This window comes from Manis pentadactyla, chromosome 10 (assembly GCF_030020395.1).
Source record: "Manis pentadactyla isolate mManPen7 chromosome 10, mManPen7.hap1, whole genome shotgun sequence".
In the NCBI taxonomy this organism is placed as follows: Eukaryota; Metazoa; Chordata; class Mammalia; order Pholidota; family Manidae; genus Manis; species Manis pentadactyla.
The window spans coordinates 90358584-90385281 of NC_080028.1; the positions used below are offsets into that span (position 1 = coordinate 90358584).

The 26698-nt window shown below is 37.8% G+C and overlaps 1 protein-coding gene across 4 annotated transcripts in view; it reads right to left on the reverse strand.

Annotated features, from left to right (window-relative positions):
• AUTS2 (activator of transcription and developmental regulator AUTS2) overlaps window positions 1–26698 on the reverse strand; it is a 1225237-nt gene that overhangs the window by 647891 nt on the left and 550648 nt on the right. The window lies entirely within an intron of this gene.

Genomic DNA, 26698 nt, shown 5'->3' on the forward strand with positions numbered 1-26698 from the left:
GTTAAGACTTACAGCTTAAGTAAGCCAGCAGGCATTCAACAAATATGTGTAAAATAACAAATGTGGGCCTCAGAGTAAGAGCCAGAGACATGGTGTAAACAAAACAAGTAAAACAAAGTCTCTTATCTTATAAAACTTACATTTTAGCAGTTGGGACACATTGACCAAGCTCTGATTTTTCTGTTCAGGAAGTTCTGCACATTTACCTAGCTCTGATTTTACATTACAATGAACTCACTATATTGCAACCATTAGTTTATATACGACTGTGAGTCACACACATACTGGCCATTGTTCTATGTAGTCATCCACAGCCTCATTTTCACAGACCCCAAACAATTCAATGGAGGTTACAAGATTGAGGTTAAAATGTTCTCAATCTAGCAAGAGGGAAAGACACTGCAAAACAAGCAAATATAACAATGCAAGGGGAATATACTCTAAATGAAAACCCACAACTAGCCAGTGACAACAGGAAAGATGACTTCTGAAACCTTGAATGTTAAAAGCAGATTGAGCTCATATGGCTGAGACTGGAGGGCAAGATACTCTTGAGAGAGAAAGGCAGGGAACACAAGTCTGAAATAATCAGAAGGAGTCTTATCTGAAACAGAGGTTCCTTTGGGGAGGAAAGAAGAAACATTAAAGAGGGATACAGGATCACAATATGGAAAGTCTCAAATAAAACATAAGTCTCATTTCTGAGCAGGAGGGGCCTTCAGAAAGCAGAACAGGTAATTGGTAACAACTTTCACCTCAGGTTCTCATGCGGATCTGGGGCAAAGAGGGAAGATGATACAAGAGAAATGGAGAATGAATTTGAATCAGAATTCTTGATGTAATGTGCCTTTTTAAAAACTGCATTTCATATCCCACTTTTGGTCTAATCAGCTATATGCAAATCTCCTTTATATAGAGAATTCATTTTTGTTTTCAACCTTTCTACAAACCAACTTTTATCACTTTCTTCTAAAATCTTTCTCTAGGAAGTCTTTTCTAATGGAACACAGAAAAATTATGCTAATTTTGCTTTATGTCCTCCTGAGATCTTGTAAATCCTTAGTTTCCTGCTAAATTACTGCTAAACCTGATAATTCTAAGTTAATTCAGATGCAAGCTATATGAGCCCTTTCTTATTACTATGGAATAAAAGTTCAGAATATTGTCATTCTCTTCAATTTTTCATTTTTATACTTATAATAAAGGAGAATTTAATCTAAAATGAACATCACTTTCTCTCAATTTCCTGAATATGTCATGTCCATTCCTGCCCTACATTTACACTATATTTCCTCAATCTGCTTTCCTTAAATTTCCTAAAATTTTCTCAGTTCTGTCATCCTCACTTTCTCTGCTTTTCAGGTGAAGATCTTTGTTGTTGAGTAATTTTTTTTTCGGTATCATTAATCTACAATTACATAAGGAACATTATGTTTACTAGACTCCCCACATCAACAAGTCCCCCCCACAAACCCCATTACAGTCACTGTCCATCAGCGTAGTAAGATGCTGTAGAATCACTACTTGTCTTCTCTGTGCTGCACAGCCTTCCCCATGCCCCCCGACCACATTATACATGCTAATCATAATGCCCCCTTTCATTCCCACCCCCTTATTCTTCCCTTCCCACCCATGCTCCACAGTCCCTTTCCCTTTGGTAACTGTTAGTCCATTCTTGGGTTCTGTGAGTCTTCTGCTGTTTTGTTCCTTCAGTTTTTTCATTGGTCTTATACTATACAGATAAGTGAAATCATTTGGTACTTGTCTTTCTCCACCTGGCTTATTTCACTGAGCATAATACCCTTTAGCTCCATCCATGTTATTGCATATGATAGGATTTGTTTTCTTTTTATGGCTGAATAGTATTCCACTGTGTATATGTACCACATCTTCTTTATCCATTCATCTACTGATGGACACTTAGGTTGCTTCCATTTCTTGGCTATTATAAATAGTCCTGAGATAAACATAGGGGTGCATATGTCTTTTTGAAACTGGGCTCCTGCATTTTTAGGGTAAATTCCTAGTAGTGGAATTCCTGGGTCAAATGGTATTTCTATTTTTAGTTTTTTTTTTTCTCTTTCTTTTTTTTTTTTTTTAATTTTATTTTGGTATCATTAATCTACAATTACATGAAGGACATTATGTTCACTAGGCTCCCCCTATCACCAAGTAACCCCCACATACCCATTCACAGTCACTGTGCATCAACATAGTAAGATGCTGTTAAATCACTACCTGTCTTCTCTGTGTTGCACAGCCCTCCCCGTGCCCCACACACACGATACATGTTAATCGTAATGCCCCCTTTCTTTTTTCCCGCCCTTATCTCTCCATTCCCACCTGTCCTCCCCAGTCCCTTTCCCTTTCGTAACTGTTAGTCCATTCTTGGGTTCTGTGCTTCTGCTGCTGTTTTGTTCCTTCAGTTTTCTTTTGTTCTTATACTCCACATATGAGTGAAATCATTTGGTACTTGTCTTTCTCTGCCTGGCTTATTTCACTGAGCATAATACCCTCTAGCTCCATTCATGTTGTTGAAAATGGTAGGATCTGTTTTTTTCTTATAGCTGAGTAATATTCCATTGTGTATATGTACCACATCTTCTTTATCCATTCATCTACTAATGGACATTTAGGTTGCTTCCACATCTTGGCTATTGTAAATAGTGCTGCGATAAACATAGGGGTGCATCTGTCTTTTTCAAACTGGAGTGCTGCATTCTTAGGGTAAATTCCTAGAAGTGGAATTCCTGGGTCAAACGGTATTTCTATTTTGAGCATTTGGAGGAACCTCCATACTGCTTTCCACAATGGTTGAACTAATTTGCATTCCCACCAGCAGCATAGGAGAGTTCCTCCTTTATCCGCATTCTAGCCAGCATTTCTTGTTCCAAGCCTTTTCTGTGTTGGCCATCCTTACTGGTGTGAGGTGATATCTCATTGTGGTTTTAATTTGGAGTTCCCTGATAATTAGTGATGTGGAGCATCTTTTCATGTGCCTGTTGGTCATCTGAATTTCTTCTCTGGAGAAGTGTCTGTTCATAACCTCCACCCATTTTTTAATAGAATTATTTGCTTTTTGTTTGTTGAGGTGCATGAGCTCTTTATATATTTTGGATGTCAGCTCTTTATCGATCTGTCATTTAAGAATATATTCTCCCATACTGTAGGATGCCTTTTGTTCTATTGGTGGTGTCCTTTGCTGTACAGAAGCTTTTCAGCTTGATATAGTCCCACTTGTTCATTTTTGCTTTTGTTTCTCTTGCCTGGGGAGATATGTTCATGAAGAAGTCTCTCATGTTAATGTCCAAGAGATTTTTCCCTGTTTTCTTCTAAGAGTTTTACGGTTTCATGGCTTACATTCAGGTCCTTGATCCATTTCAAATTTACTTTTGTGTATGGGGTTAGACAATGATCCAGTTTCATTCTCTTACATGTAGCTGTCCAGTTTTGCAAACACCAGCTGTTGAAGAGGCTATCATTTCCCCATTGTATGTCCATGGCTCCTTTATCGTATATTAATTGACCATATATGTTCGGGTTAATGTCTGGAGTCTCTATTCTGTTCCACTTGTCTGTGGCTCTGTTCTTGTGCCAGTACCAAATTGTCTTGATTACTGTGGCTTGTAGTAGTGCTTGAAGTTGGGGAGTGAGATCCCCCCCACTTTATTCTTCCTTCTCAGGATTGCTTTGACTATTTGGGGTCTTTGGTGGTTCCATATGACTTTTAGAACTATTCGTTGAAGAATGCTGTTGGTATTTTGATAAGGATTGCATTGTATCTGTAGGTTGCTTTGGGCAGGATGGCCATTTTGACAATATTAATTCTTCCTAGTCAAGAACATGGGATGAGTTTCCATTTGTTAATGTCCTCATTAATTTCTGTTAAGAGTGTCTTGTAGTTTTCAGGGTATAGGTCTTTCACTTCCTTGGTTAGGTTTATTCCTAGGTACTTTATTCTTTTTGATGCAATTGTGAATGGAATTCTTTTCCTGTTTTCTCTTTCTGCTAGTTCATTGTTAGTATATAGGAAAGCCGCAGATCTCTGTGTGTTAATTTTGTATCCTGCAACTTTGCTGAATTCTGATATTAGTTCTAGTAGTTTTGGAGTGGAGTCTTTAGGGTTTTTTTATGTACAATATCATGTCATCTGCAAATAGTGACAGTTTGACTTCCTCTTTACCAATCTGGATTCCTTGTATTTCTTTGTTTTGTCTGATTACTATGGCTAGGACCTCTAGTACTATGTTGAATAACAGTGGGGAGAGTGGGCATCCCTGTCATGTTCCCAATCTTAGAGGAAAAGCTTTCAGCTTCTTGATGTTAGTATGATGTTGGCTGTGGGTTTATCATATATGGCCTTTATTATGTAGAGGTACTTGCCCTCTATACCCATTTTGTTGACAGTTTAATCATGAATGGATGTTGAATTTTGCCGAATGCTTTTTCAGCATCTATGATCATGTGGTTTTTGTCCTTTTTGTTGATGTGGTGGATGATGTTGATGGATTTTCAAATGTTATACCATCCTTGCATCCCTGAGATGAATCCCACTTGGTTATGGTGTATGATCCTCTTGATATATTTTTGAATTCGTTTTGCTAGTATTTTTGTTGAGTATTTTTGCATCTATGTTCATCAGGGATATTGGTCTGTAATTTTCTTTTTTGGTAGGGTCTTTGCCTGGTTTTGGTATTAGATTGATGCTGGCTTCAAAGAATGAGTCTAGAAATATTCCCTCCTCTTCTATTTTTTGGAAAACTTCTAGGAGAATGGGTATTATGTCTTCTCTGTATGTCTGATAAAATTCCGAGGTAAATCCATATGGCCTGGGGGTTTTGTTCTTGGGTAGTTTTTTGATTACTGATTCAATTTCTTTGCTGGTAATTGATCTGTTTATATTTTCTGTTTCTTCCTTGGTCAGTCTTGGAAGGTTGTATTTTTCTAGGAAGTTGTCCATTTCTTCTAGGTTTTCCAGCTAGTTAACACATAGTTTTTTGTAGTATTCTCTAATAATCCTTTGCATTTCTGTGGGGTCTGTCTTGATTTTTCCTTTCTCATTTCTGATTCTGTTGATGTGTGTAGATTCTCTTTTTCTCTTAATATGTCTGGCTAGGGGCTTATCTATTTTGTTTATTTTCTCAAAGAATCAGATCTTGGTTTCATTGATTTTTTCTATTGTTTTATTCTTCTCAATTTTATTTATTTCTTCTCTGATCTTCATTATGTCTCTCCTTCTGCTGACTTTGGGCCTCATTTGTTCTTCTTTTTCCAATTTCAATAATTGTGACTTTAGACTATTCATTTGTGATTGTTCTTCCTTGTTTAAATAGGCCTGGATTGCTATATACTTTCATCTTAGAACTGCCTTCGCTGCATCCCACAGAAGTTGGGGCTTTGTGCTGTTGTTGTCATTTGTCTCCATATATTGCCTGATCTCTATTTTAATTTGGTCATTGATCCATTGATTATTTAGGAGCATGTTGTTAAGCCTCCATGTTTTGTGAGCCTTTTTGCTTTCTTTGTACAATTTATTTCTAGTTTTATACCTTTGTGGTCTGAGAAGTTGGTTGATAAAATTTCAATCTTTTTGAATTTACTGAGGCTCTTTCTGTGGCCTAGTATGTGGTCTATTCTGGAAAATGTTCCATGTGCACTTGAGAAGAATGTATTCTGTGCATTTGGGTATAGAGTTATACAGATGTCTATTAGGTCCATCTGTTCTAGTGTTGTTCAGTGCCTCTGTGTTCTTACTTATTTCTTGTCTGGTGGTTCTGTCCTTTCAAGTGAGTGGTGTGTTGAAGTCTCCTAAAATGAATGCAGTGCATTCTATTTCCTCCTTTAATTCTGTTAGTATCTGTTTCACATATGCTGGTGCTCCTGTATTGGGTGCATATATATTTATAATGGTTATATCCTCTTGTTGGACTGACCTCTTTATCATTATTTAATGTTCTGCTTTATCTCTTGTTATTTTCTTTGTTTTGAGGTCTATTTTGTCTGATACTAGTACTGCAACACCTGCTTTTATCTCCTTATTGTTTTCATGAAATATCTTTTTCCATACCTTGACTTTTAGTCTGTGTATGTCTTTGGGTTTGAGATGAGTCTCTTGTAAGTAGCATAAAGATGGGTCTTGCTTTTTTATCCATTCTATTACTCTATGTCTTTTGACTAGTGCATTCAGTCCATTTACATTTAGGGTAATTATTGAAAGATATGTACTTATTGCCATTGCAGGCTTTAGATTCGTGGTTACCAAAGGTTCAAGGTTAGCTTCTTTACTATCTAACTGTCCAACTTAACTCACTTATTAAGCTATTATAAAGACATTCTGATGATTCTTTATTTCTCTCCCTTCTTATTCCTCCTCCTCCTCCACTATTTATATGTTAGGTGTTTTATTCTCTGCTCTTTTGTGTTTCCTTTGACTGCTTTTGTGAGTAGTTGATTTTATTTTTTGTCTTTAGTTTGTATTTGGTTGGTCTGCTTTCTTTGTAGTGATTTTATTTTCTCTGGTGACATGTATTTTGCCTTAGGAGTGCTCCCATCTAGAGCAGTCTCTTTAAAATGTCCTGTAGAGATGGTTTGTGGGAGGCAAATTCTCTCAACTTTTGCTTGTCTGGGAATTGTTTAATCAGTCCATATTTAAATGATAATCATGCTGGATACAGTATTATTGGTTCAAGGCCCTTCTGTTTAATTGCAGTAAATATATCATGCCATTCTCCACTGTTGCTTTCTCTAAGGTTTCTGTTGTGAAGTCTGATGATAGCCTTATTGGTTTTCCTTTGTAAGTGACCTTTTTCTCTTTTCGGCTGCCTTTAATACTCTGTCCTTGTCCTTGATCTTTGCCATTTTAATTATGTGTCTTGGTGTTGTCCTCCTTGGGTCCCTTGCATTGGGAGCTCTTTGGGCTTCCATGTTCTGAGAGACTATTTCCTCCTCCAGTTTGGTGAAGTTTTCAGCAATTATTTCTTCAAATACACTTTCTATCCCTTTTTCTCTCTCTTCTCCTTCTGGTGCCCCTTTAATGCGAATATTGTTCCATTTTGATTGGTCACACAGTTCTCTTAGTATTCTTTCATTCCTGGAGATCCTTTTATCTCTCTTTGCCTCAGCTTCTCTGTGTTTCTGTTCTCTGATTTCTATTCCATTAATGGGCTCTTGCACCTAATCCAGTCTGCTCTTAAGTCCTTCCAGAGATTGTTTTATTTCTGTATTCTTCCTCCTAACTTGATCCTTTAGCTCTTGCATATTTCTCTACAGGTCCATCAGCATGGTTATAACCTTTATTTTGAATTCCTTTTCAGGAAGTTTGGCTAAATCTACCTCCCCAGGTTCCCTCTCAGGGGTTGTCTGGGTAATTCTGGACTCGATCAGATTCTTATGCCCTTTCATGGCTATAGAGGTAGTTGTGGGCAGTTGGCACGTGTGCTAGCTGGGAGGACAGAGTCCCTTCCTGCTTCCTGGTTGCCTTGCCCTCCTCTGAACAGCTTCTGGTTTTATTTCCTGAGCAGCTGAGTGTGGGGCAGCCATCGGGGTAACCCAGAGCCCTGTGGGGAGGGGCAGGCACTCCAGGTGTGCTCTTCTGCAGGAACTACGACCCTTGGTGCCCTGTCCCGGCTTCTTCTGTCTGTGTGCGCTGGCGGGGCCTCTGAGTCTGGCCCAGGTGGCTGCGGAGGAGGCTCTGAGCGGTTGCTGTGGGCTTGGCCGCTCTCAGGCTGTTCCCATATGGTGGGGCCATGCCAGAGGGCGAATGGATGGGAGGTTGTTTATCACCATGAGGGGCTTCAGAGCTGTGCTGCCTCCCAGGGGGTTAGGGCACCAAGAGTTCCCCGGGATTCCCAGCTGCTGGGCTGAGTGTGCCCGGATGCTTCCGTCCAGCTGTGAGGCCCCTGTCCCTTTAAGACTTTCAAAAAGCACTCGCTTTTCTTTTGTCTCAGGGGTGCCAGCCGCAGGGAACCACTTGCAGATTTTACTGTTTGGTTTCCCTAATATCCAGCACACCACGCAATGTGTGTCTGCGCTCCCGGTGAGGATGACTAGGGCTGGGTATTTAGCAGTCCTGGGCTCCCACTCCCTCCCCGCTCCGACTCCTCTCCTCCTGCTGGGGAGCTGGGGTGGGGTGTGGGGACACTTGGGTCCTGCAGGGCTGCAGCTTGTATCTTACCCCCTTTGTGAGGTGCTCAGTTTTCACAGATGTAGATGTAGCCTGACCATTGTCCTGTATCTTCTGGTCTCTCTTTTAGGAATAGTTGTATTTGTTATATTTTCAAAAATATATATGGTTTTGGGAGGAGAATTCCACTGCCCTAGTCATTCCGCCATCTTGGCTCCTCCTCAGGTGAAGATCTTTTTAAAGCTCAGATATTATCTCCTCTACTATGGTCTTTGAAGAGCTTTCTTTGTTCTTTTTTAACATATGTCTTCAGAGTTTAGGTAGCATATCATTCTTCATTAAATATCTTTGATAATTTTGGTACATTCTCAAGTTTAAAAAGGCCTAATGTTAAATATATTTATACTGATGATAAGATCTGCATGTGCAGTGGGCCTTCTCATTAATTTTCAAGCAATATCTGAATACTTGTCTTCCTGGACCTCTCAGTTAAGTGAAGGTAGGTAATGTGTGGATGAAGAAACACATAGAGCAAATGATGTGCTCAGAATTAGGCAAGAGATCCAGGACTAAACCCACATTTCTACTGCCTACTGCTCTCTTCATTTTAACTCCTAGAACCCATTTGGATCCTAACATTGAACATGGAAATAATGAGTCTGCAGTATATTAGTATTCTCCATAAAATCCATTTGTGGTACCTGACAACATTCCCAATGAAATAAATCTTAAGATGTGGTAAATATATACAATGAAACATTGTTCAGCCATAAAAAAGAAAGAAATCTTGCCATTTACAACAACCTGGATGGACCTAAAGGGTATTATGCTCAGTGAAATAAGCCAGACAAAGACAAATACTGTATGATTTCACTTATACATAGAATCTAAAAAAATGAACCAAAACCAATGAATAAAACAGAAATAGACTCACAGACACCAAGAAATGACCGGTGGTTACCATGGGGGAGCAGTTGGGGTGGGTGTGTGAAATAGGTGAAGGGAACAAAGAGCCGTAAAACCCCAATCATAACATAAATTTGTCACAGGGATGAAAGTACAACATAGAGAATATAGTTAATAGTTCTGTAATATCTTTCTATATTGACAAATAAGAAATACACTAGTTGGGAAGAGCATCTAATAATGTAGATAACTGTCAAATTACTGTTGTACACTTAAAACCAATGTAATATTGTATATCAACTGTACTTCAACAAGAAATTTTTAAAAGTTAAGAAATTAAAAAGGAAAGAAATCTTAAAGGTGATATTTGATCAAGACATATTTATAAAACCCCAGTGCATCAATGAAGATGAGAAATAAACATCCAGAATTAAAGGTATAAGGGCATGAAGACTATTCCCAATATCTAACTGGTTTACCAAATTCTGGACATTCCATCTGGGTCTTTTCCATGTTTCTTCACAGAAAGAAAATTATGCCTTCAAACAGGGCCCAACAGATTTCAGTGGCCCTGATGTAAATTATCCGACTGTTCATCTAGGCTAAGGGCAAAACCCAAGAAAGACTGAGAGGAAGCAGCCTGCTCGCCTTCCCCCATGTGTCCTGCCAGCAAAAGTATTTCAGTGGATTCTCTTCAGAGAGCCGTACATAAAATCCACCCCCTCACTACCCCCTTTCTCCTCCAAAGCCAGGCTCCAGTTTAAAGGAAATTTAGGATTTTGAGCTGTCAGACAGCTCAATATTTCAAAGAAATGGACTGACTACAGTAAGAACTAAAGCTAAACCACAAGATTTCAAGCAAAGACTTATTCATTCCTAATCCCATCAATACATTTAAAACTGGCATTTTGAGCCACATCCAATGAATCATTTCGGGTAGTATAACTAACTGAGAAGTTGTAATGCATCACCTGAAATTCCCAGCCATTACCTACAACCAAGAGACATTACAAAGGCCAGGTGGTGGCTTAAACATTTAAAGACCTAAGAAAAATCAATCTCCTTGCATTGATTTGTCCTAGCATCCATGGCAGCTCTGTTATAAAAAGTTTTTGCTACAACTGATGCAATGAGATTTCCTACTGTCAACCTTTGGATACTTTAGGGCCTTCTTTATTTAAAAATTACTGTAATTCACTTTCTAGTTACAGAAGTTTCTTCCCATTAAAATATTATGTAATTTTTGACTTCAAAAATTATAACAAAACAGATGAAATGAAAGGAAACTAGCATCTGGCATAAGTAAAAGTTATTCTATCAATAAGATTAACATCTTTTATCAAGTATAAGAAGTCAATTTATTTTCATTAAGTTTCATTGTCAACAATATATTCGTTCTCCAAACTCTGAAACTGTGATCTCGTTTCATAGTTAACCACTATTAATAGCTAATTAGGAGAATAACGATCCATGGTTTTATCACTGCTAATGAACATATAACAAAGTCCCAACACCCTGGACAGAGTGAAGGTGGAGTATTTCTGTACACATCGGCCAAGATTTGTGAGCCAGACTATCCCATTATTTCTGGCTTGAGTATGGAGAGTTCTAACAGATGCCACATGCTCAGCAGGTATCACTGATGCTTCAAACAAAATTCATAGAAAGACAGAGTATTTGGGAATATATTTATGACTGGAACTCAAAAGAAATTATGTGAATTACACAGTGCAATGCAGAAAAGCATCCAAAAATGATCTTCTACCACAGTTTTGGTTCATCAAAGCAGCATAAATCCTATCTCTGGCTGAGTTTTCCTGAAGGGATCTAAACGAACTCTCTACGGTGTTTATAAAATGTGTCAATAAACACAGAATCTTCTTTTTTTTTCAATGAAATTTTGTAATACACCTTCACTAACATCTAAGCATCGATTTTTGCTTTTTGTTTTTCAAAACAAAACTGTCTCCAAATGGGTAAAGTTTCATAGATTGTGTGATATTTGTAGTATTTTATTCCTTATTTAGATGAGAGACACAGAACCAACCTGAAGATGTAATGAAAAAACTGATCCATCAAAATAAGCTAACTACTAAAAACAAAATCACAAAGTTGAATAGAAAAAACATTCCTTAGAAAATCAACAATACATTGTACTTTAAAATGTACAATGACAAAGTTGTGCCTAAAAGCAAAATATTAAATTCAGGAAACTAGGGCAGGGCAAGGAATTTGTGCAAAATTTCTCTAGGATCATAGAATTAGAAGTGATTGTTAACTGTTTTCAATAGTTAGACAAAGAGTTTTAAGTAAAAATTTGTTAATCTTAAAGCTAACCATTAGTAAAATTTAGATATTTAAAAATATGTTCCTTCCAAATCACTACCAAATATAAAAGGATTCAAATCATAATCAATATTCTCTCCTGCGAATATTGGAAAAATAAGGTAAATAGAAAGCAAGAGCATATGACTAAGTATATTGTTTATAATAATACTATACATGGATTAAATTCCCATTTTAGAAAAAAGGACATTTAGTTTATGCTAGGTGAAATAAATAAATACCCAGGTTCTTTGTCAGTTACAAAGAACTCCTAAGTTTAAAAAAGAGAGGAAAAAAGACAAAAGATTAGAAATAAAGGGCTAGCTGAGGTCATATACCAAAGAGTTACAATGTTTACCTTTTACACTTCTGCACTGTATACTAAAGGATTAAGTTACAAACCTTTATATGCTAATATATAAAGTAAGAATATTTTAAGTAATAAAGGAAAATAACAGGTGGGAGTCTTGGGCATCCTACTAATCAGGAATTAAGAAAACAAACAATAGCAAAGGACACAGAGGTTTATAACCTCAGTTTGACTTAGGCATTGGTAATTTAGAGACCACACCATTCAGATCGTCCATGGGACACTAGCACCAACTAAAGATATACTAGAGCACAAAGAATATCAGACTAAAATTTAAAATGTAGAATCACTTGAGCAGCCATCTTATGATGAAAAGTAATGACATTTTAAACTAAATGTCCTTATCACCTAGAGATTTTTAAATATTTTTTTAAAATCTATTTAAAATTACCTTCACAATTATAATTGAGCCAAAGAGAAAAATCACAAGTACACCAATTAAAAATAAGAAAATTGAAATTATAAATATGTAAGATAAAATTTTACAAGATGTTGTAAAATCTGCACTAGCAGTTAAGTCATGGACTTAATAAAGTATTTTCTAATAAATAGGAAATAACAGAAATAGCCTCATTATAGAGATCAAAAAGAAAGAACACAAATAAATAAGTACAGAAAAATTAGAAAATGGAGACTCTAAAAATGAAAACTACATAATGAATTGTAAATTAAAATATGGTATAATTAATTAGCAAGAGTATAACTGGTAGTGAAACCCACAAGAATAAAGGAGACATACCTCTTACAAATCTAATAATTAAAAGAGATAAAAAGCAAAACCAAATAAAGAAATAATGTGATATCATTATATGTTAATGTAATAATATAGTAATGTGATACTCATTCAAAAATGTCATAACAGACATTTCTAAATTATAGTAAACACTATTCTATGTTTCACTATAGAATATATATAGTAAACATTATTCTATGGTAGGGTCAAAATCATAATCAACTTAAAAGTGTAAGAAAACTTAATGAAATTTATCTGTGCCAAATCTGATAAAAATAAAACACAAAGGGAACTACAGAAAGGTCTTTTTATTAAAAGAGCTGCAAAAATCTGATGAAATATAACAAATTGGATTTAATGATAAAGGATAGTCCACCAAGTTCAAATAGATTTTTTCACAAGAGTATAAAAGTATACCGATTTGGATATGGGCACAAGGGAAATTTTTGAGCTGAGGGCAAAGTTGTAGAATTGGAGTGCAGTGATAGCTTGCACAACTCTATAAATTTACCAAAACTCATTAAATTGTACACTTACACTGAGTGAATTTTATGGCATATAACTTACATCTCAATAAAGCAGTTTGTAAAAAAAGTAAAAGATCCCACCTCCAGAAAGAGTGTCTTGATCTCTTACACCAGAAAGAGTCAGGTCCCTGTTAAGTAAGGTGTTTCCTAATTAGATAAGACTTACAGAAGAAAACTCCTTTTCTTAAAATTAACTGTGCCATATAAAATATCTAATCATGGAAGTAAACAGGAGGCAAGTATTTTGAAGACCATTTTGGAATTCTGCCTACGTACCACAAAGGGTTCATGAAGACAAGAGAAGGAGAAACTGCTTCTAAATCCATGTATCATAAAATCATTGCAGTAGAATTAGGAAAGTTCATTAATGACAAATAGTGTTCTTGGGTATGCTTGGACTTTGGAGTATCATTTATCTGTGTCAATGACGTTCCGAAATAAATATTTAAAGTATTGTACAGATAATAATTTGAAGGTTGTGTTATTAGCTTGGAAAATGAAAACTACTGAAGCACTTCTACTTGCCAATCACATGTATCATTCAACAGTTAAAGGGGTTTGGCTAATTTTGAATCAACTGAAAAAACTGAAAGTTAATAAACTAGAGAAGAAAATAAGCCAAAATCAATCTAATTACATAGTATAGTCTCAAAAAAAACCCCCAGCAATTAAGATGATCAAGGGCAATTCTGACAACCTTTCAATAGACACACTCAACCTAGACTGCACAACTTAATAATGTTCTACAGCTTATCAAGAGAATCATGACACTATGTGATTTTGCCAGGAGGCTATTATGATACTATTTCTTTGTAATTTAACATGAAGGGAAGAGAATGCAGTGTAATAAGCAGGGCTTGATATATATAATCCACACCTCTGTCTATAACTTGGGACCTGTTTCTAGGTTGAATTATGTTGAGAAAAGGCATGATAACCTACCTAACTTCATTTTCTACCAAAAATGAAGTCTAAACTATAGGGAGGAAAGGATATACAGGAATGATATTACAGAAAAAGGCTGAATGAATAAAAGGTATTTGGAATTACTTGGATAAGATTGTGGACTAAAAGATAAATCTGTTTTCAAACAGGCTTAGAAATCCATACACAATACATGTATGCAATGCAAAAATAATTTGATGAAGGAATGTGTAACTGCTTTGGTATAGTTTCTAGCCCTCTGATAATGAGATTTTGATTAATAAAAAATTTGAGGGGCGGAGCCAACATGGCGGCGTGAGTAGGACAGTGGGAATCTCCTCCCAAAAACATATATACTTTTGAAAATACAACAAACACAACTAGCCCTAAAAGAGAGAGCAGAAGACGCAGGACAGTGGCCAGACTGCAGCTACACCAGCGAGAACCCAGCGACTGGTGAAAGGGGTAAGATACAAGCCCCGGCCCTGCGGGACCCGAGCGCCCCTCCCCCCAGCTCCCGGCGGGAGAACAATAGGCAGAGCAGGAGGGAGACGGAGCCCAGGACTGCCGAACACCCAGTCCCAGCCATCCGGGCCAGAGCGCAGACACAGTATATGCCCAGGGGGCCCTGGATACTGGGAGAACAGGGGGTAAGACCTCTGAGCGGGTGCTGAAGCTGATGCCCCTGTGACAAAGAAAAGCAGGGGCTTTTTGAAAGTCTTAAAGGGACAGGGACTTAACAACTTGACGGAAACAACCCAGGTCACAGTACAGCAGCTGGAAATTACAGGGAAAACCGGGTGCACTAACCCCCTGGGCAACAGCTCTGAGACCCCTCACGGAGGCAAACAGTCAAGCAGCCCCCCCATCCATCACCCCACCGGGCGCTGCGAAAGCAGAGAAGCAGCCTGAGACAAATTCCGCCCACAGAAAGGGAAATTTCTCCCTCCCGGCCAGGCAAGACACAAAGACCCACTCTACACGCAATTACCCAACACAAGCCACTAGGGGTCGCAGTTGCCCCAGTAAAGAAAGGCCAGTAGTAAGTGAAAAATTTGGCCCTCCCAGCTGACAGTCAATAGCACCTGTCAACATGAAAAGGCAAAAAAATATGATTCAGACAAGACTAACCCAGACAGCTTCGGCATCTGCTACATCTTCCCCTGAGAAGGAATCTGGGGAGATAGATTTAGCCAGTCTACCTGAAAAAGAATTCAAAACAAAAGTCATAACCATGCTGATGGACTTGCAGAGAAATATGCAAGAACTAAGGAAGGAGAATTCAGAAATAAAACAAGCTCTGGAAGGACTTCAAAACAGAATGGACGAGATGCAAGAGACCATTAATGGACTAGAAAACAGAGAACAGGAACGCAGAGAAGCTGATGCAGAGAGAGATAAAAGGATCTCCAGGAATGAAAGAATTTTAAGAGAGCTGAGTGATCAATATAAAAGAAATAATATAAGAATCATAGGCATTCCAGAAGAAGTAGAGAGAGAAAAGGGGATAGAAAATGTCTTTGAAGAAATAATTGCTGAAAATTTCCCCAAACTAGGGGAAGAAATGGCCTCTCAGACCACAGAGGTACACAGAACTCCCATGACAAGGGATCCAAGGAGGGCAACACCAAGACACATAATAATTAAAATGGTAAAGATCAAAGACAAGGACAAAGTATTACAAGCAGCCAGAGAGAAAAAAAAGGTTACCTACAAAGGAAAACCCATCAGGCTATCATCAGACTTCTCAACAGAAACCCTACAGGCCAGAAGAGAATGGCATGATATACTTAATGCAATGAAACAGAAGGGCCTCGAACCAAGACTACTGTATCCAGCACGAATATCATTTAAATATGAAGGAGGGATTAAACAATTCCCAGACAAGCAAAAGTTGAGGGAATTTGCCTCCCACAAACCACCTCTACAGGGCATCCTACAGGGACTGCTCTAGATGGGAGCACTCCTAAAAAGAGCACACAACAAAACACCCAACATATGAAGAAGGGAGGAGGAGGAATAAGAAGGGAGAGAAATAAAGAATCATCAGATTGTGTTTATAATAGCTCAACAAGCGAGTTAAGTTAGACAGTAAGACAGTAAAGAAGCTAACCCTAAACCTTTGGTAACCACAAACTTAAAGCCTGCAATGGCAATAAATTCATACCTTTCAATAATCACCCTAAATGTAAATGGACTGAATGCACCAATCAAAAGACACAGAGTAATAGAATGGATAAAAAAGCAAAATCCATCCATATGCTGCTTACAAGAGACTCACCTCAAACCCAAAGACGCGCACAGACTTAAAGTCAAGGGATGGAAAAAGATATTTCAAGCAAACAACAGAGAGAAGAAAGCAGGTGTTGCAATTCTGGTATCAGACAAAACAGACTTCAAAATAAAGAAAGTAACAAAAGACAAAGAAGGACATTACATAATGATAAAGGGCTCAGTCCATCAAGAGGATATAACCATTATAAATATATATGCACCCAATACAGGAGCACCAACATACCTGAAACAAATATTAACAGAACTAAAGGAGGAAATAGAATGCAACGCATTCATTCTAGGAGACTTCAACACACCACTCACTCCAAAGGACAGATCCACCAGACAGAAAATAAGTAAGGACACAGAGGCACTGAACAACACACTAGAACAGATGGACCTAATAGACATCTACAGAACTCTACATCCAAAAGCAACAGGATACACGTTCTTCTCAAGTGCACATGGAACATTCTCCAGAATAGACCACATACTAGGACACAAAAAGAGCCTCAGTAAATTCCAAAAGATTGAAATCCTACCAACCAACTTTTCAGACCACAAAGGCATTAAACTAGAAATAAACTGTTCAAAGAAAGCAAAAAGGCTCACAAACACATGGAGGCTAAACAACACGCTCCTAAATAATCAATGGATCAATAACCAAATCAAAATGGAGATCCAGCAATATATGGAAACAAATGACAACAACAACACTAAGCCCCAACTTCTGTGGGACGCAGCAAAAGCAGTCTTAAGAGGAAAGTATATAGCAATCCAAGCATATTTAAAAAAGGAAGAGCAATCCCAAATGAACGGTCTAATGTCACAACTATCAAAATTGGAAAAAGAAGAACAGATGAGGCCTAAGGTCAGCAGAAGGAGGGACATAATAAAGATCAGAGAAGAAATAAATAAAATTGAGAAGAATAAAACAATAGCAAAAATCAATGAAACCAAGAGCTGGTTCTTCGAGAAAATAAACAAAATAGATAAGCCTCTAGCCAGACTTATTAAGAGGAAAAGAGAGTCAACACAAATCAACAGTATCAGAAATGAGAAAGGAAAAATCACAACAGATCCCGCAGAAATACAAAGAATTCTTAGAGACTACTATGAAAACCTATATGCTAACAAGCTGGGAAACCTAGGAGAAATGGACAACTTCCTAGAAAAATACAACCTTCCAAGACTGACCCAAAAAGAAACAGAAAATCTAAACAGACCAATTACCAGCAACGAAATTGAAGCGGTAATCAAAAAACTACCAAAGAACAAAACCCCCGGGCCAGATGGATTTACCTCGGAATTTTATCAGACATACAGGGAAGACATAATATCCATTCTCCTTAAAGTTTTCCAAGAAATAGAAGAGGAGGGGATACTCCCAAACTCATTCTATGAAGCTAACATCACCCTAATACCAAAACCAGGCAAAGACACCACCAAAAAAGAAAACTATAGACCAATATCCCTGATGAACGTAGACGCAAAAATACTCAACAAAATTTTAGCAAACCGAATTCAAAAATACATCAAAAGGATCGTACACCATGACCAAGTGGGATTCATCCCAGGGATGCAAGGATGGCACAACATTTGAAAGTCCATCAATATCATCCACCACATCAAGAAAAAGAAAGACAAAAACCACATGATCATCTCCATAGATGCTGAAAAAGCATTTGACAAAGTTCAACATCCATTCATGATAAAAACTCTCAGCAAAATGGGAATAGAGGGCAAGTACCTCAACATAATAAAGGCCATCTATGAAAAACCCACAGCCAACATTATATTGAATAGCGAGAAGCTGAAAGCATTTCCGCTGAGATCGGGAACTAGACAGGGATGCCCACTCTCCCCACTGTTATTTAACATTGTACTAGAGGTCCTAGCCACGGCAATCAGACAAAACAAAAAAATACAAGGAATCCAGATTGGCAAAGAAGAAGTCAAACTGTCACTATTTGCAGATGACATGATACTGTACATAAAAAACCCTAAAGACTCCACCCCAGAACTACTAGAACTGACATCGGAATACAGCAAAGTTGCAGGATACAAAATCAACACACAGAAATCTGTGGCTTTCCTATATACCAACAATGAACCAACAGAAAGAGAAATCAGGAAAACAACTCCATTCACAATTGCATCAAAAAAAAATAAAATACCTAGGAATAAACCTAACCAAAGAAGTGAAAGACTTATATTCTGAAAACTACAAGTCACTCTTAAAAGAAATTAAAGGGGACACTAACAGATGGAAACGCATCCCATGCTCATGGCTAGGAAGAATTAATATCGTCAAAATGGCCATCCTGCCCAAAGCAATATACAGATTTGATGCAATCCCTATGAAACTACCAGCAACATTCTTCAATGAACTGGATCAAATAATTCAAAAATTCATATGGAACCACCAAAGACCCCGAATAGCCAAAGCAATCCTGAGAAAGAAGAATAAAGTAGGGGGGATCTCACTCCCCAACTTCAAGCTCTATTATAAAGCCATAGTAATCAAGACAATTTGGTACTGGCACAAGAACAGAGCCACAGACCAATGGAACAGACTAGAGAATCCAGACATTAACTCAGACATATATGGTCAATTAATATTTGATAAAGGAGCCATGGACATACAATGGCGAAATGACAGTCTCTTCAACAGATGGTGCTGGCAAAACTGGACAGCTACATGTAGGGGAATGAAACTGGACCATCGTCTAACCCCATATACAAAAGTAAACTCAAAATGGATCAAAGACCTGAATGTAAGTCATGAAACCATTAAACTCTTGGAAGAAAACATAGGCACCAACCTCTTAGACATAAACATGAGTGACCTCTTCTTGAACATATCTCCCCGGGCAAGGAAAACAACAGCAAAAATGTGTAAGTGGGACTATATTAAGCTGAAAAGCTTCTGTACAGCAAAAGACACCATCAAAAGAACAAAAAGAAACACTACAGTATGGGAGAATATCTTTGACAATGACACATCCGATAAAGGCTTGACGTCCAGAATATATAAAGAGCTCACACGCCTCAACAAACAAAAAACAAATAACCCAATTAAAAAATGGGCAAAGGAACTGAACAGACGGTTCTCCAAAAAAGAAATACAGATGGCCAACAGACACATGAAAAGATGCTCCACATCGCTAATTATCAGAGAAATGCAAATTAAAACTACAATGAGGTATCACCTCACACCAGTAAGGATGGCTGCCATCCAAAAGACAAACAACAACAAATGTTGGCGAGGCTGTGGAGAAAGGGGAACCCTCCTACACTGCTGGTGGGAATGTAAACTTGTTCAACCATTGTGGAAAGCAGTATGGAGGTACATCAAAATGCTCAAAACAGACTTACCATTTGACCCAGGAATTGCACTCCTAGGAATTTACCCTAAGAATGCAGCAATCAAGTATGAGAAAGATCAGTGCACCCCTATGTTTATCGCAGCACTATTTACAATAGCCAAGAATTGGAAGCAACCTAAATGTCCATCGATAGATGAATGGATAAAGAAGATGTGGTACATATACACAATGGAATACTACTCAGCCATAAGAAAAGGGCAAATCCAACCATTTGCAGCAACATGGATGGAGCTGGAGGGTATTTTGCTCAGTGAAACAAGCCAAGCAGAGAAAGAGAAATACCAAATGATTTCACTCATCTGTGGAATATAAGAACAAAGGAAAAACTGAAGGAACAAAACAGCAGCAGAATCACAGAACTCAAGAATGGACTAACAGGTACCAAAGGGAAAGGGACTGGGGAGGATGGGTGGGTAGGGAGGGATAAGGGGGGGAGAAGTAGGGGGGTATTAAGATTAGCATCCATAGCGGGGTGGGAGAAAGGGGAGGGCTGTACAACACAGAGAAGACAAGTAGTGATTCTACAACAGGTTGCTACGCTGATGGACAGTGACTGTAAAGGAGTATATAGGGGGGACCTGGTATAGGGGAGAGCCTAGTAAACAAAGTATTCGTAAGTATTCGTCATGTAAGTGTAGATTAATGATTAAAAAAAAAAAATGCAGTTCCTATGTGGTGACCTCTAATGAGTTCTACACAATGATATAAAGGACATATAAAAGTGTAGGCAAAGGGTCTGTTTGTGTTTATACAGAGGATCAAAGCCTAATTTGGCTACCCCGAAAATGAACTAAGAAACGATATGAAAGAGAACTTCCAACATCAGCACTCTCGGGAAGACTCATGCCAGAAGATGATCATCAAAAAACCCCAACAAAGATCCACGCACTGCTACAGCTGTAGATGCACTCATCCCACCAGCTCCTGGACTTGCCATGGGAATGAAGGAGATATCTAAGCTGGCCTGTGCATACAGTAAAACAACAAATTTGACTGGATCTATACTGTTGGAACTCAACCAAGAATTAGGAGAAGTGCAAATTGTAGCACTCCAAAATCTTACAACTACAGACTATTTACTGTTAAAAGAACATATGGGATGTGAACAGTGCCCAGGAATGGGTTGTTTTAATTTGTCTGATTTTTCTCAAACTATTCAAATTCAGTTAGATAATAACCATCATATCATTGATAAGTTTTCACAAATGCCTAGGGTTCCTAACTGGTTTTATTGGTTTCACTGGAGATGGCTGGTAATTACAGGTATGCTTTGGTTATGTAACTATACTCCTATTATGTTAATGTGTGTGCGCAATTTAAGTAGTAGCTTAAAATCTATACATGCTGAAGTTACTCTACAAGAAGATATGTCAAAGAAATAATCAATCTTCCCATGTTTTCTCCCGCCTGCTACTTCTATAGCTTTTCTTCTTCCTTCCTAATTACAACGAATTCTTAAATAGAATTCGTGCCTCATATCAAATTTACCGAGTATCATAACTCCTCCAAGTGGTAAAGATACCTCAAGACAAATGCTGGGCATAGAAGCCACAGGGCATAAATATGCAAAGAAGTAAAAAGCTAACCTTTTCAAACAATAAGGCTTCCCTCTCACTTACCAACTTTACATTTCCCTGTATGGCCCCGGAAGATGACTGGTTAGCCAGAGACGGGTAAGATTCCTCAAGGGAGGAACAACCTAAGACAGGCACAGTCGCAGGGGGGTCATCAGGTGAGAAATTGGGGATCAACAGAGGTGAGGCTTAGAACCTCACCCCCCCTGTTCTGAGAGAAATCTTCTGCATATGTGGATGTTTTATTGCCCTTGTCTAGCTTGGATTAACACATAGTCTACAGGCACACACCTGATCATCTACATTTGCTCTCTTACAACACTAAACTATGTTTTCTACCTTTATCTTGTATCTACCTACCACTTCAGCATCTTATTAAAAATAATAAAGAGAGAAATGTGGTATCCACATATAAATCAAGTATAAAAATCAAATGTGTATTCATATTTGAACTGACTGTTTATAGTTCATAATGCATGAGCAAAACCAAAAGTTTCTGTGATGACTGCCCTTGTACTGTTCACCATGTAACTTATTCACTATGTAAGAATTTGTTCTCCATGTAAGAACTTGTTCGTTATGCTTCAGAAGATTGGAGACTGACGAAAATTAGGCTTGGGGTGGATTAATGATTGTGCATTGAGCATTGACTCCCCTATACAGAATTTTATTGTTGTTAACAACCATTTGATCAATAAATATGAGAGATGCCCTAACAACAACAACCAAGAAAAAGTACACACTTCCAATTGTAAAATAAATAAGCAACCGGGATGTAATGTATAGCATAAGGAATATAGTCAAAATATTGTAACAACTTGGTATGGTGATAGCTGGTACTTAGAATTATCATGTATATAAATGTTGAATCACTGTGTTGTACACCTGAAACTAATGTAATGTAATACTGTGTGTCAACTACCCTTCAATAAAAAATAATTATCTAAAAAAAAAAAAATTTGAGACAGTATTATTTGATTGGCAAGGACAAATATACAAAAATAATACACAAGGTTTATTTTTTATATTTTTCTACAAAAAAAACATGTTTTCAAAAAACTTTTTAAATGGCTTGGCATTCTTTAAAATAACCATCATCCTCAAACATAAAATTCTTTATGTCAGTTATTTTTCCTATTCTACCATGAAAAAATAGCCAGTGAAGTCTAAGGAAGGAAATATGTAAGATGAGTCTGGCAGTCTTGTCATCCTAGAAAGACCTGTCAAAGGAACTTAGGAGCAAAATTTAAGAGGCTCCCACTAGCCAAAGGTGGGACAATATGATTATCAATGGCATAACAACTCAGTGAATTGAAACACATCAAACATGTTTAATACACAACTATACAATGATATTACAAGAAAACCAACAAATCAATACCTTATTGGTTACCTTTGGAAGTCTTTCTGAAAGTGAAAAAAGATAAAGGAATCAAACATCAATGGCTGCTAACATCACAAAAAGAGAGAAAACCAGGTAACACTCGCCTCCTGATGAAAGAATACATCACCCCTCCTCCCCGAAAAATAATCAAACTCAAATCCTAAATCTGATGCACCACAGATTATACTACAAACACAGAAGAAATATAAGGGATACAGGCACATGTTAAACTACACATGAGAGGATACAATCAGCAAAATCCATAAGTCACCTGATGCTCTCAATAAGTAGATTGCAATGTAAATATAGAAGAACAGGAATGAAATAACAAGAAACATAAGACATCACTACCAATTCCCAGGTCTGGACCTTGTTTTAAACCTTATTTGAGAATAGTGTAAGAAAATTTGAGAGAAACTCAGAAATATGTACATTGAATTAGGTATTGTTGATACTAAATAATCATTGTTCATATTTTGACATTGTTACAATAAAAAAGAGCCTTTTGGAGATACACATACTGAAATACTTATGGCTGAAGTGGTTTGCTATTTAGATTTACTCTTTGAAATTATCCAGGTGATAGGGAGAATAGTACCTACGCATATTAGGCCAGGGTAGGGGTGGGAGGTAGGAATATAGATGAAACAATATTAACCATGTGTTAAGTTGGGTGATGAGTGCAAATATCATCTCTATTTTCATATACATTTTAACTTTGCCATAATAATAACTTTTAAAAACCTCATTTCCAGAAAAGGTATTGCTCTTCTCTAACCCATACACTGATATGTATTCATTTTAATTGCAAGATAGGTTCTACCAAAAATTTTAAGATATGAATTTTAACAGCAGACCTCTTTCCAACTTGCCACTGTTTTGATACCAGTTCACTTCAAATCCAGTCAAAAATTAAACTCTATCAAGGCTAAGAGTCCTCCTCCATCCTTGGATATATTAATGTCTTAGTTGGCTCAGGCTGCTGTAAAAAAACACTATAGACTGGAGGCTTAAACAACAGATATTTTCCAGTTTTAGGGGCCAGAAGTACAGGATCAAGGTGCCAATTTCTGGTGAGAGCTCTCTCCTGGTTCATAGCAAGCTACCTTCTCTCCTCTGTGTCCTCCCATGGAGAGAAGAGAGAACACTATAGTGACTTCTTATAAAGGACATTAATTAGGCCTCTACCCTATGACCTCATGTAACCTTCATTACTTCCTTACTCCAAGTATACTGTGGGTTAGGGCTTCAACATAAGAATGGGGGTGGAGAATAATACAGTCCACAGCATTCAGTAACCTGTTTATCACTACAGTTATTACCAGTTAGGCTACAGTGCTTCCATAGAGACAGAAATTAACTGGTTTAGCAAGTCAGTTAACAATTTTGAGAAGTTAGTCAACTTTTTCGAACCTCAGACATTTCATAGCTGGGATGGGCCCCATAAATGCATGTTACAGAATATTTACAGACTGTTACATACTGAACTGTGTTCACCTAAAATTTGTATGTTGGTAAATGTTATCAACCTTAACTTTCATTACTTCTGAATGGGACTGTATTTGAAGACAGGGACTTTAAACAGATAATTAAGTTAAAACAAGATCACTAGGGTGGGCCCTAATCCAATCTGACTGGTGTCTTTAAGAAAAGAGGTAAGAGATATCAGGGATCCACAGGCAAAGAGAAGGCAGCCCCCAGCCTAGAGCCCTTCTCTTCCCATCTGCAGTTCTGTCCTACATTTCAGGAAGCCCACCTGCACATGTGATAACATCCATGCTTACCTTCAGGCTCTGTCCACATTTGTCCACTTTACCAACTCTACCAGCAGTGCCCCCCAACTCAGGCTTAGGCATAGGCAAGGCTGTGGTACAAGTGCACTCTCAGGAGGATGGACCTAAAAGGAGACCCTGGAGGCCTGGTTAAGAGTATTTGGGCTGGGAATTCTGGAGACCCAGATAACCAGTAGCATGGTGTAGAAGGAGTGTGGTGGGCTCCAAGGAAGCACATGCCCTTCGGCCATTTGAACTTTTGCAACCTGGGAAGGGAGATGAGCAAAGAAAGGCCAGCACAAAGCCCAAGGCAAAAGTCTCTCTTGCCTGGCTTTAAAGGCAGTACAACCTACAAATGCTAAACTCGGTGGTTACCCTCAGTCTCCATCTCACTGGCTGGCCTAACAGTAACACATGACACAGCTGATCACTCTCTCCTCTGCAGCACTTTGGTCCACTCCTGCCTCTCCTCCTACCTCTTGGCCATTCCTTATCTGTTTTTGCTGGGTTCTCCACATCTTTCCAACTCTTAATGTTTGGCTCTCCAGGGCTCAGTCTTTGGACCTCTTCTTTTTTAGGTCTATACTCACCACCCTTGATGATCTCATCCAGTCTCATGGTTCTAAACACTATGTGCTGACGATGCTTGATTTATATCTTTAGCCCCAATCTCTTCCCAAAATTTCAGTTCTTCTAAATCCAGGTACATTCTCCAATTCTATTTACACAACCAAAAGTCATCTCAAACATATAAATGAGTACAGCACTATTCTCAATGTTTCCAATTGTTACTAACAACAATTTTACCTTTCCAGTTGCTTAAGCCAATATCTGCACTCCTATAGCTACCACTCACTCAAAGCTATCATCACCTCTTGCCTATCTGACTCCCTGCTTGTGCTTCTGCCCTCTATTCCTGACCATCTCTCCCAGGATCCAGAGTGCTCGTTTTAAAAATAAATAATCTTCAAAAAAATGTCTCTGCATCACCTTCAGAATAAAGACAAGGTCATTAAAATGGCCTACAAGGTAGCCTCAAGTCTATCTGGTTTCCTCATTATTTTGTGACCTCATTTTCTACTACTTTCTGCCTTGCTATAACTCTGTAAAAGGTTTACTGGCCTCCTCACTGTTTCTCAAACAAGTTAGGCATGCTCCCACATCAAGACCTTTGCACTTGATATATTCTCTGTCTGAAATATTCAGACCCCAGAAGGCACAAAGCTCACTACCTCCCTTCTTTAGATATTTATTTAAATATCACTTCCTCAGTGATGACCTCCCTAACCATCCTATTTACAATTGTAATCTGCCTCCAGTTAACACCTTCTAATGTAGTATATGTTTTATTTATTTGCTCTCTGTCTCCTCTAAACTCCTGCCCTCTCAACCACATCACAACTAGATTACAAGCTGCCTTAGAACAAGGATTGTTACCTGCTCTATTCAGTTATATTTGTAGAACCTAAAGCAGTGCCTAGAATTTATTAGATGTTCAATAAATATTTGTCTAATTAATTAGTACACATAATATTTTAAGGTCTTCAACATGTAAGTCAGTCTTCAAAATCACAGAATGGCCCTTGGAGCTATTAAGAAAGAGTATGACTAGGTGATAAGTAGCTATTCCTCTAGGACTGGCCAATAAGGAGAGCACAAAAGCTGAGAGGTATCATGAAAAGTAGGATGTACACTAGTGCATCAGTGGGCTTTATGATCACACAAAATCAGCTTTTAGATTCATCATTTTTCAAAAGTGGTACTGCTGAGTTTGTTTTTGAAACAGTGATCATATGTAATTTAATATATTTTAGATAGTCAGATATAGGATTATTACATGAAAAGTAGCATGTAATTATAGTTAGTTTAACAAGTCTGCATCTTGGCATTTGAGAGTTTTACAAGTACTTGTTCAGGAAATGGTCAAAAACCACTACCAAGAAAAGTTAATGGCTCTTTTAGTGTTATACATCCTTATCGCTACCTTTAAGTATTTTGGATAATATGAAGCATTTAAAAATCCGATTTGCCTTCTAACAAGTGCTTTGTTAAAAAATAAAATCCTTTTCATATTCTTTTGGTATTAATCTAGCAAAAGCTTCTTCTAATGAATCCCATACAAACCAGAAACATTTAAACATGGGTACTACCAAGCATTAATTTATTAATAACAGTAACAGTATTTATGAAGCAAACCCAATTGGTTATAGAGCCAAACACATTTTCCTGAGTGAAATTTTAAATGAAAAGGTATTCTCCAGGAAGTTAGTATCTCTGTTCTTGTCATATTGCAAGGGAATAGTTTATGACCTCCACTACTAGAGCACTGCTTGACAAGGAGATGTGCTCCTGGAAACAGGAACCCCAGCTAAATTAACTGTATAGTTACGGAATATCA